Raw genomic sequence first — 11,814 nt, forward strand, 5'->3', positions numbered from 1 at the left:
ACGTAGTCGCTTGATAAAAAGCACAGAAATTAGTGCATTCAGTGCTTAGGCACTGCCATACACAGGGTGGCAGCACTGAGAGCAAAATGCGTGCAAACAGCAGAACACTTGGAATGGCCAATACAGGCATACAAGTTTGCCTGAAATCTGATTATGAAAACTCTTCTTAGACACACGGGTATTTTGGTTTTAATTAAGAAATTCCTTTTAATTCTGGCAGAAGTATCATGCATTTTAGAAAAGCTCTTATGAGTCAGCCTCTGAATGTGATCAATTGCACTTCTCTCAAAACCAATTGCTTTGTCTCTTCCTGAACTGACTGATGATTAAATTTAAGCACTACACCAGAGCCAATGTTTAGGTAGACCAATTGGATCTATAATATATATTTTAAAAGGTAACTCAAGTTATGATTAGAAGTGCTGCAAGATAGGAATTTTTTAAACAACAACATGATCTTGGGAACACAAATGCTCTTATTAAATAAAAGCAGTTAAAGTTTTATAACTACCTTAATTAGGTTATAATGTTTAAAAAGAATTTCTTTTAAGGAAAACATCTGTAAAACTACTTTAAACAAACTAAAATATCCCTAAGACTATTAAATGCTTAATGATTAAAATTTTCAAATGCAATGGATAGTCAGTTGGTATAGATAAAACAGTGCTAGCTCATTCACCACCATTTTTCTTTGAAAAATAACTGAAATAATTGAATGTATTATTTTTGAAGTAATTTAGCTCATGTATTTGAAAAACATATTTTCATTAAATGTCAAAGGACAGATGTTTAGGAACTTCTAAAGACTTTTATATATATTCACTTTGTTCACAAACTTAGAGGCATACAAAAATAGATTCAGGTACAAAGACAACTTTCAACTAAAATTCCCAATATTTCAGCAGTATGTCAAATTATCCAGTTAAATATCTAAAACTTCCATTCTATGTATAATTAAATCTGTTACTTGATAGTTTACTTTCATTTTGATTTAGGTAACTAATTATGATAATATATTTTATATGTAATACCTTTTAAAATGTGACATATGCCCAATTATTGCTAAGAAATATGTCTTATACCTTTTGTCTTAAAAGTAAACTAAAGCAAATTATGTTAAAAACTAAATGTGACACATGTATTTTACACAGGGGCATGGTTAAATCAGGTATTTGTTTGCATGACAGTAGCACTGAGGATGCTCAAGTTTTATGAAGCAGAAAAGAAAAGCATAAAACATCACTAACTGCTGTCAGAGGTGTGCTCTAGACTCATAGGCACTTTCCTTTGAAACATTTTAAACTCTTCCAAATAACAACTACGGGGGCTGCCTCCACCTCTTCTTACTTTAATTAACCCACCTATTTTATTATAGGTCTAATTCTATTTTAGTGCTAAAACCGTATGTATTTAAAGACTGATTTTCAAATAAAATACTATTAGTATTAGAAGAGAAACATAATGGAGATTGAAATGTTACTCAAATTACCTCAGACAATAACGAATTAAAAAAACACATGAAAATCATTTTCTCAGGTTTATTTAGAAAATAATTTTAGAAGTATAAGGAAAGAAAATTCATGTTTGAGATGTAGTTTATCATCAGATAGGCTGGTTATATTAATGTATATTTTTAAGGTAATAATAGATCCTACTCAAATATATAAAGTGACAATTCTCCTGTTAACTGTCAATTTAGAACAAATTTAGTTTTATAGTACAGGAGCTAATTTCTATTCTTTGGAATGAAACAGAGAAATTATACTTAGGAAATGCAAAAAAGTAGCTTAAGAGAGGGGATATATTCTTATATAAAACAGTATTTTCATTTCATTGCCTAAAGTTGATAAAAATAAAAGTTATTGTTATAAACCTTGTACAGTATGATGAAAAGTGATGTGGACTATATGTAATTACAGTATTAAGACAATACAAGAAAATAAAATCGAGTTGAGAAAATCTAGCAGACTAAAATTCAAATATGCTATTTTGGTTTTGCACATTTGAAGTACCTTAAGCTTTCCGGTTCAAGTCCTTAAAATTCTCCTGATTAAGAACAATCGAATCAATTTTTTACTAATGTATCTTTAAGTGAACATAATTAAAACATTTTATAATTTTGTCTTTTAACCAAAGAGGATAAATTCCTCAATCTCTAATTGATTTCTAGTTTAACAGTCTCCAAAAAATATATCTCAAAAGTAAAGGCTCTAATGTGTAACTATTGATTAAGAAGATATAATTTTTTAAAAAGTCAAATGACAGCCTTTTAGTTGTAGCATTTAATCTGATAATGAGTGTTCCTGTACTCAGAAACTGAAGGATGGAATATCATAATCAAAATGGACACGTGCAATTTCAATATTGAGACAATAATTCTAATATTTAATAACTGAAAGACTAAAGTGAGTCTCTTGCTCTCAAAAGAAAAAGAAAAGAGTTCAAGACTCTGTAATGGCAAATCATTAACAGTCTGTAGGGGATTCAGTCTCCCTTTAAGGAAAGATGCCTCCTCTTCCCTCAAAATATTTTCTAATATTAAAGGAAACTTCTGCTCTTGAACATAACGGTATAATGTCTAGATTCTCTTTCAGAAAATCAACTGCTAATTAATAAATGAGAAGGAAAATTTCTTTTATTGTCAACATACACCTAAAAATGTTCCAGAAATTAAGAACTTTATTGGTGAATGTTTTTATCTATAACTTTTGGAAAATTTTTTAAATGTTATTAAGTCTGAAAAAAATGACTTTCATTTGCCCCCCAAAAATTTACAAAGTACACTGCTCTTACACTAAGGTTTTAAAATGTATTTCATTAACTTAATCAAAAGTTTAAAACTTTCTGACGAAGAATGAAGAAAATAATTTTCGATAGTTTCTCAGATTTTTCAGAATACTTCCCTTAAGTGTACATTTAAAATAATTTTTAAAAATATTTTTAAAAATAGTAGAAAATTATTTTTCCTTATTTAAAAATTAGTAATTCTAAATAACCACTACAAATTATTGTTAGAAATTAATTTAGTTTAATTCAAATCTAAGAAGATATAGAGGAAAGGCTTTGGGGGAACTGATTTTTAAAAGGATATTATAAAATGAGCAATTTGTATCAAAATACTCTTATAGTTTCCCCCAATTATCACTCATATCTGGGGGAAATTTATTATTTTTGCTTTTTAGTTATTCTTTACCTAGGTAAGTCACATTTTAAATTTAACATGATTTTTATTTGAATCTGAAATTCTCATCCACTTAGTTCTTTCCAATCAGTTTTGGGCACGTTAGACATTCTTAAACTCTTATATACATTTTCATTACATAAAATTCTTACTTTTAAAAGGCATCAAAAAAAAACCATTGTTTCCTAACACCTTCACACTTCAAGGTTTTCTACATTTTTAGATATAGTTTTTACTTTAAAAAATGCAAGGAAACACTTCAAGCAAATTGCTTATCCTATTAACCCTAAGACATAATTTCCTAAGTTCACTCCTACATACAAACACACATTTCTGAGGTAGTCATCTCAAATTCCCAAAACACACTGTGGTTAGTTTAATACCGTGATCCTGCAGTAACTCTGTTTACAAGATATCCTGGGACTCTTAAATATTAACAATTTTCATGTAGTATCACACCACTTCACTTTTAAAAAATGAGATACTATTTCTGTTCTGCAAAAATGGGTTTTTGTTTTCTCATAAACATTAATAAAAAAAAGAACAAAAGTCTGTGCACCTTAATAACAACACACACAAAATCAGAAAACAAAAATATCAAAGCACCCTTGGTAGCTCTGCATCGCCATATCCTTGTCAATACCACCCTGGAAAGAGGACATAGGGACAGGTGTATACATTGAGTAGAATGCAAACCTCTGGGCATCGGGCCAAATGATTCAAAAGTAAAAATCAAATTATGCCCCTGTAATAACTTCTACTAGGCTTTCATTCATATGTATTTCTTATAGCTTCAAATGTTAGTAACTATACACCAGAACTTTTATAAAACATGATCTAGAAATTTTCACTTAATTTTTCAAATTATATTTAAAAATTAAATTTGTTATTGAGGTGTGAAAGTTGTCTTGTTATAAATGAAAGGTAGTAACACAGTGGATGTTAGGTTCAGGCATTTCAAAAAAAAAGATGTAATAAAATAGATACAAAAAGTAAAAATTAGTTACCTCCAAAGTGGTCTTATTGTAAAATGGAAAAAAATTCCCATGCATGAACTCTAAAATCATAATTAACTTTAAAGTTCATCAATCCAATGTAGTCTGCCCTCACATTTAACTTATTTGTAAATACTTTTCCAAGGCTACCTAAATACTTACTAATTGGTTAAATATGCTGCCTATATTAATTCCTTTTAAAATTAAAGAACTTAAAGGTCCACTTTTGTTTCTTTGTTACGTCTGATACATTTTCAAAGTATTCTGTATTTGAAGTTTCAGAAAAGGTGTTTGTCAGGTTCTTAAAACATTTAAAAGATGGCTCAAGGGACAATTTATAGCCCTTTTACCTTTAACATACTCATATCTTGGAGTTTGTTGTTTTTTCCTTCTTTTGAAACTCTTCCCTTATTCAAATAAGTAAAGAATCTAAGATATTATCAATATAAAGAAAACAAAAATTACATTTTTTTCTTACACATTTGGAAACACATCAAAAAGAACAAGTATTCCAAGCAGTAGAAGTAAAGGTATTCAGTAAAACTTTTTTCTTTTTTCTGGAGTGTGTGTGTGTGTGTGTGTGTGTGTGTGAGAGAGAGAGAGAGAGAGAGAGAGAGAGAAAGAGAGAGAGAGAGAGTGTGTATGTGTATAACAGGCAATTTTTCATATATCTTACTTTTACAAAGAAGAGTATTGTAAATAAAAAGATTAATACATTCCTAAAAGAAACCAATATTTTGATTGCACAGCTCCAGAGCCAAATGATTATTGAAACAAAACTTCAAAGATAGTTATAGATATGTGTCAGTTATCTGGTTTTTCAAATCTCAAAGACAAGCACATTACATTTAATTTACCAAATAACAATTTAATCCTGGGGAAGAAAATTTCCAGAATACCAAAACAAAATGTATATAGTAACAACTAGTTTTCTATTAAAAATGAAGGGAACCCCCCCACCTTTGTATAACATTAAACCACAGAGCATCCATAAAAATTTTAAACTATATTAATAAAAGCAAATTCACTTATTTAGCTGCAAGGTGTCTGTTTATTAAAATATTTTGGTTATAATAAATATACAGATATAGAATTTTATCAGTATTAGTCCACATTTATAAATCACTTTTCACAGCAGCTAAATTCCTTATAAAATTTCATACAGCAAAATTAGGCATATAAATTTCAAATAAGGATCTCAATGTATGAGGTTTCTCTACTTCTAACTGATGTAGAGATTCTGAGCACACAATATCCTTAGATTATTTCTATAAATTGATATAATTTAATTGTAGCTTCAGAAAAAAGCATGTTCAACAGGCAGATTTCTAAGGCATTAAAAAAAAAGCTCAATACAACAAATTCAAATTAGATTTTGTGCTGTGCCCTATCTAAAGACTCTCTAAGGAATACAGATTTTATACTTGTGCACTGAGAGTGCATTTTCTAATTCAGACAAGCAACTAGTTATGTCAAACCCAAACCTGAAGAAAGTTTCGTATCACCCTCTCCGAGAGGGAAAAAAACCACAATACCAGCACTTTTACTTAGGTTGACAATAACCATAACTTGAAGTATCCAAACAACCTGATTAACTCAATGGTCTAAAATAATTGGAAGAAATACATTTCCTTCACTTTCACAGAAATTGAATTTATTGATAATATCTGGTTTGTCAAAGAGGCAACTATTCAAGATCTGAAAGACTCATTCATTTTAAATACATAGCCAATTCTGACTACTTATAGTGAATATAACTGTCTTGAGCCAAAATACAATAAAAGTGTAAGATAAACTTCAAAGGTTTTATAACTATTAATAGCATTCTGAAATCTCTGGACAGAAGACTATTTGGGGGAGGAAGAAAAGTTTCTCTTCTGCATTGATAGTTTAATCACTTTCCAATCAATTTTGATTTAACATGGGATTAATTTTTAATGAGTTCTTATAAAGTTGTAATTGCTTCCAAAATCAGAAACCACGATGATATACTCAAGCACTACAATGATGTAATGCTGTTTTAGAGGTATTTACAGAAAGGTGCAGATAAGAGCTCAGTTGTGAACACAAGTTAACATACAATGGACTCCAAAATAATAATCTATACAGTGTGGCAAGAGAAAATATTCTGAATAAGAAGTCTAAAAATCCAGCTCTATTTTTAATCCATTTCTATAAATCATAAAAACAAAGGAAAATAGGCATTTATTCTAGAAACTCCACATACCTGTGGAAAACGGAACACAAGTAATTTTTATTCAACATTAACTTTAATCCCAAATAGAATAGAGCTCACAATTTACATATTTTAAATTCTGAAAATATGGTAGAAATCTAACCCATTAGAGGCAACAGTAGTTTGTGCTCAGTAAACATTTTTTTTTTTTTGCTAAATAACACAAATAAATTAACTTAAAAGATGCAAACTGATAGGTCTCAGGATTTAAAAATCTTGTAAATTCAAGGCACAGAGTTACAGCACATGTATAGGATGGGCTTTAAAAATGGGTATACGTAAACTTTTCCATGGTGTTGGTTTATGTGCTTTTTTTTTTCCTTAAAGAAATGCTTACTGCTTACAGTGTTAAACAATCTCCATCACTCTGCCTACAGTTTTCAACCAGAAGTCCTCATTGTACCTTAAGCCAAATTGAATATTAGGTATTTTACAGCATTTTACAAAATGGCTGTAAATTCACATTATGGGCATAACACAGCTCTTTGATCTCACTGCACAGAATTCATAACTGTTCAATAATGCTATACCATTACACCACACACCTTAAACTATTTCCATTTTTCCACAATTCCTTCCAAAATCAGCTTCCAAAGCAAAGCAATGTAACATGAAAAGTTCCTGGGAGGGCTTGTTACACAAAAGAACAATTTGGAAACAAACTAATCTATACAATATCTATCTTCTGTTGAGTTTGTTTATCCCTCCGTTCCCTCTATCACCCCTAAAGGTGGGCGCACTTGAGTAATGGAAAGAAGGCTCTTCCATCATCACACACCCTCCCCAGCACCTCTCCTCTTGGTCCTCAGACAGTGATTCTGTGTAGGTGATGAAAACCATAGGAAAAGAGAAGCTGTCCCTTTAAAATGCCGTGCTCTGTCCCATATCCCACGTGGAACCAACATCAGCAGCACTTTCCCATTAACTTCAATGTGATGCAAGAGGCACCATGCTTTTATATACATAAAACCAGAAAACCTCAGCTTAACATTCTTAACTGAGGATGAACAGGTGAAGCAAACGTGTCAGCAAGGGAGAAGCCAAGCAACTCCCCACCCCTCCCCAAAAGGTGCTCCAGTCTCGCACTCCAGCCTCTCAGTGCAACATCACCTCTCTACCCCTCCTCTGTACAGCCTACTTTAAAGAAAGGAGGGAGCCACTAACAAAACCTGAAGCATAAATGCGACGAAAATGCAATCTAAAGCCAGAAAGGTTTATTCTTCCAATCACACATATTAACTCTCTTAAGAAAAATGGCATCACTTTTTTTTCCCACCAAACTCCCCCCCCAAACCGCAAAGATCATTAAAAGAGAGTTATAAAATAGCAAATATAGTGTTTATCTTATCTCAGATCAGTCCACATTACCAATAAGTTTAGCAGTTTCTGCACTACCATCTCCCCCCTCCCTCCCCCTCCTTCTCTTGCATCGGATTTTCACGTTTTCTCATTGTCGGTTGAGTTATAAAAGGCTTTTGCCCTTCGAAAGTTTTAAAAAATAAATAAATATTAACTCCTTGGTCTCTGCAAAGTCAAAATGGACTTCAGGGGAAAGGCGGTTCATACTTCTACCTTTAGCGAGAAAAGGGGGAGCATCCCGGATTTTTAGGGATTTTTTGCGATTTTTTAAAAATTTTTATTTGGTTATATGCCTGAGTTCTCCCTCCATTTTGGTTGTTTATGATACTGACAACAAGCTGTCCCTGCTCTGTGCAGATCTCCTGCTTTCATTTAGCACCCCCTCCCCCTACCCCCCCCCGCCCTCGCAGCCACACATCCAGGGTTCACACCTCCCTGAAGACCCCGCACCCGGACCCCGACTCGCCCACCTGAGGAAAGGGCAAAAACAAATTCATTTCTCCCAAAAAGAAAAACCTCTTTTGAAAAAAGGGGCAAAGTTACCCCAAGTCACTCAAAGTGCCCCCCAAATATTGCCGACTGCGGGTTTCCGCCAGGCCCTTTGGGAAGCGACCTTCCCCCGGGATGTTTTGGTAGAAAATGCGGAGAGTTTACTTTCAAAACTGAATTTATATTAATTTTTCCCTTATTTTTCGGGTCTCTAATGTCTTCCGCTCTCGCTGCTGCCGCTGCCGCTGTCACAATATTCACAGCACCAGAGAGGAGGAGGAGGAGGAGGAGGAGGAGGAAAACTTTTCAAACTTTCCAGACCCTGAATAAAGGGTTTTTTTTTTTTCCCCACCGACCTCACCTTTGGGTCTCCAGCCGCATCGCCCCCTGCCCTGTCAGAAGCGACTTCGGGAGTCCTCACACCCTCAATTAATTATTTTATTTTATTTTTTATTATTATTTTTCTCTCTGGGGTCCTGAGCAGGGGCTGAGAGTAGCACAAACTTTTCCTCCTCCTGCCGCCGCCGCTGCTCCTCTGCCCCCTCGGCTAGTCCCATAATTTAAATAACCCTGATATTTCTCCCGCTAAACGCCTCTCCGCCGCCCCGGATCCCGGGAGAACTCACCGCGGGGCTTTAACATCCTCCCTCCGGCCCGTCCGCCGCCTTTACACCGCCCGCGGAATTTCTAATAATTTTTTTCTCATATTTCGGGCTGGACGCGGCGGGCCTGGAAATTGTTTCCTTACGCCTCTTTCCAGCAGCCATTGTAGTGTATGCGCTGCCCCTGCAGCCCAACTTGCAGCTGCCGCTGCCGCCGCCGCCGCCGCTGCCGCCGACGTCGCGCCCACCACCGCCTCCCCGGGCCTGCTCGGCCACCGCCCCCACCTCCCACCGGCCCGCCCCTAGCAACTTCGCCCGCGGGAGGCGGTGGTGGGCGCGACGTCGGCGGCAGCGGCGGCGGCGGCGGCAGCGGCAGCTGCAAGTTGGGCTGCAGGGGCAGCGCATACACTACAATGGCTGCTGGAAAGAGGCGTAAGGAAACAATTTCCAGGCCCGCCGCGTCCAGCCCGAAATATGAGAAAAAAATTATTAGAAATTCCGCGGGCGGTGTAAAGGCGGCGGACGGGCCGGAGGGAGGATGTTAAAGCCCCGCGGTGAGTTCTCCCGGGATCCGGGGCGGCGGAGAGGCGTTTAGCGGGGAGAAATATCAGGGTTATTTAAATTATGGGACTAGCCGAGGGGGCAGAGGAGCAGCGGCGGCGGCAGGAGGAGGAAAAGTTTGTGCTACTCTCAGCCCCTGCTCAGGACCCCAGAGAGAAAAAAAATAATAAAAAATAAAATAAAATAATTAATTGAGGGTGTGAGGACTCCCGAAGTCGCTTCTGACAGGGCAGGGGGCGATGCGGCTGGAGACCCAAAGGTGAGGTCGGTGGGGAAAAAAAAAAAACCCTTTATTCAGGGTCTGGAAAGTTTGAAAAGTTTTCCTCCTCCTCCTCCTCCTCCTCCTCCTCTCTGGTGCTGTGAATATTGTGACAGCGGCAGCGGCAGCAGCGAGAGCGGAAGACATTAGAGACCCGAAAAATAAGGGAAAAATTAATATAAATTCAGTTTTGAAAGTAAACTCTCCGCATTTTCTACCAAAACATCCCGGGGGAAGGTCGCTTCCCAAAGGGCCTGGCGGGAAACCCGCAGTCGGCAATATTTGGGGGGCACTTTGAGTGACTTGGGGTAACTTTGCCCCTTTTTTCAAAAGAGGTTTTTCTTTTTGGGAGAAATGAATTTGTTTTTGCCCTTTCCTCAGGTGGGCGAGTCGGGGTCCGGGTGCGGGGTCTTCAGGGAGGTGTGAACCCTGGATGTGTGGCTGCGAGGGCGGGGGGGTAGGGGGGGGGGGGTGCTAAATGAAAGCAGGAGATCTGCACAGAGCAGGGACAGCTTGTTGTCAGTATCATAAACAACCAAAATGGAGGGAGAACTCAGGCATATAACCAAATAAAAATTTTTAAAAAATCGCAAAAAAATCCCTAAAAATCCGGGATGCTCCCCCCTTTTCTCGCTAAAGGTAGAAGTATGAACCGCCTTTCCCCTGAAGTCCATTTTGACTTTGCAGAGACCAAGGAGTTAATATTTATTTATTTTTTAAAACTTTCGAAGGGCAAAAGCCTTTTATAACTCAACCGACAATGAGAAAACGTGAAAATCCGATGCAAGAGAAGGAGGGGGAGGGAGGGGGGAGATGGTAGTGCAGAAACTGCTAAACTTATTGGTAATGTGGACTGATCTGAGATAAGATAAACACTATATTTGCTATTTTATAACTCTCTTTTAATGATCTTTGCGGTTTGGGGGGGGAGTTTGGTGGGAAAAAAAGTGATGCCATTTTTCTTAAGAGAGTTAATATGTGTGATTGGAAGAATAAACCTTTCTGGCTTTAGATTGCATTTTCGTCGCATTTATGCTTCAGGTTTTGTTAGTGGCTCCCTCCTTTCTTTAAAGTAGGCTGTACAGAGGAGGGGTAGAGAGGTGATGTTGCACTGAGAGGCTGGAGTGCGAGACTGGAGCACCTTTTTGGGGAGGGGGTGGGGAGTTGCTTGGCTTCTCCCTTGCTGACACGTTTGCTTCACCTGTTCATCCTCAGTTAAGAATGTTAAGCTGAGGTTTTCTGGTTTTATGTATATAAAAGCATGGTGCCTCTTGCATCACATTGAAGTTAATGGGAAAGTGCTGCTGATGTTGGTTCCACGTGGGATATGGGACAGAGCACGGCATTTTAAAGGGACAGCTTCTCTTTTCCTATGGTTTTCATCACCTACACAGAATCACTGTCTGAGGACCAAGAGGAGAGGTGCTGGGGAGGGTGTGTGATGATGGAAGAGCCTTCTTTCCATTACTCAAGTGCGCCCACCTTTAGGGGTGATAGAGGGAACGGAGGGATAAACAAACTCAACAGAAGATAGATATTGTATAGATTAGTTTGTTTCCAAATTGTTCTTTTGTGTAACAAGCCCTCCCAGGAACTTTTCATGTTACATTGCTTTGCTTTGGAAGCTGATTTTGGAAGGAATTGTGGAAAAATGGAAATAGTTTAAGGTGTGTGGTGTAATGGTATAGCATTATTGAACAGTTATGAATTCTGTGCAGTGAGATCAAAGAGCTGTGTTATGCCCATAATGTGAATTTACAGCCATTTTGTAAAATGCTGTAAAATACCTAATATTCAATTTGGCTTAAGGTACAATGAGGACTTCTGGTTGAAAACTGTAGGCAGAGTGATGGAGATTGTTTAACACTGTAAGCAGTAAGCATTTCTTTAAGGAAAAAAAAAAGCACATAAACCAACACCATGGAAAAGTTTACGTATACCCATTTTTAAAGCCCATCCTATACATGTGCTGTAACTCTGTGCCTTGAATTTACAAGATTTTTAAATCCTGAGACCTATCAGTTTGCATCTTTTAAGTTAATTTATTTGTGTTATTTAGCAAAAAAAAAAAATGTTTACTGAGCACAAACTACTGTTGCCTCTAATGGGTTAGATTTCTACCATATTTTCAG

This window comes from Pteronotus mesoamericanus, unplaced genomic scaffold (genome assembly GCF_021234165.1).
Source record: "Pteronotus mesoamericanus isolate MK-2021 breed Mesoamerican mustached bat unplaced genomic scaffold, CSHL_Meso_final contig_781, whole genome shotgun sequence".
Taxonomy (NCBI): Eukaryota; Metazoa; Chordata; class Mammalia; order Chiroptera; family Mormoopidae; genus Pteronotus; species Pteronotus mesoamericanus.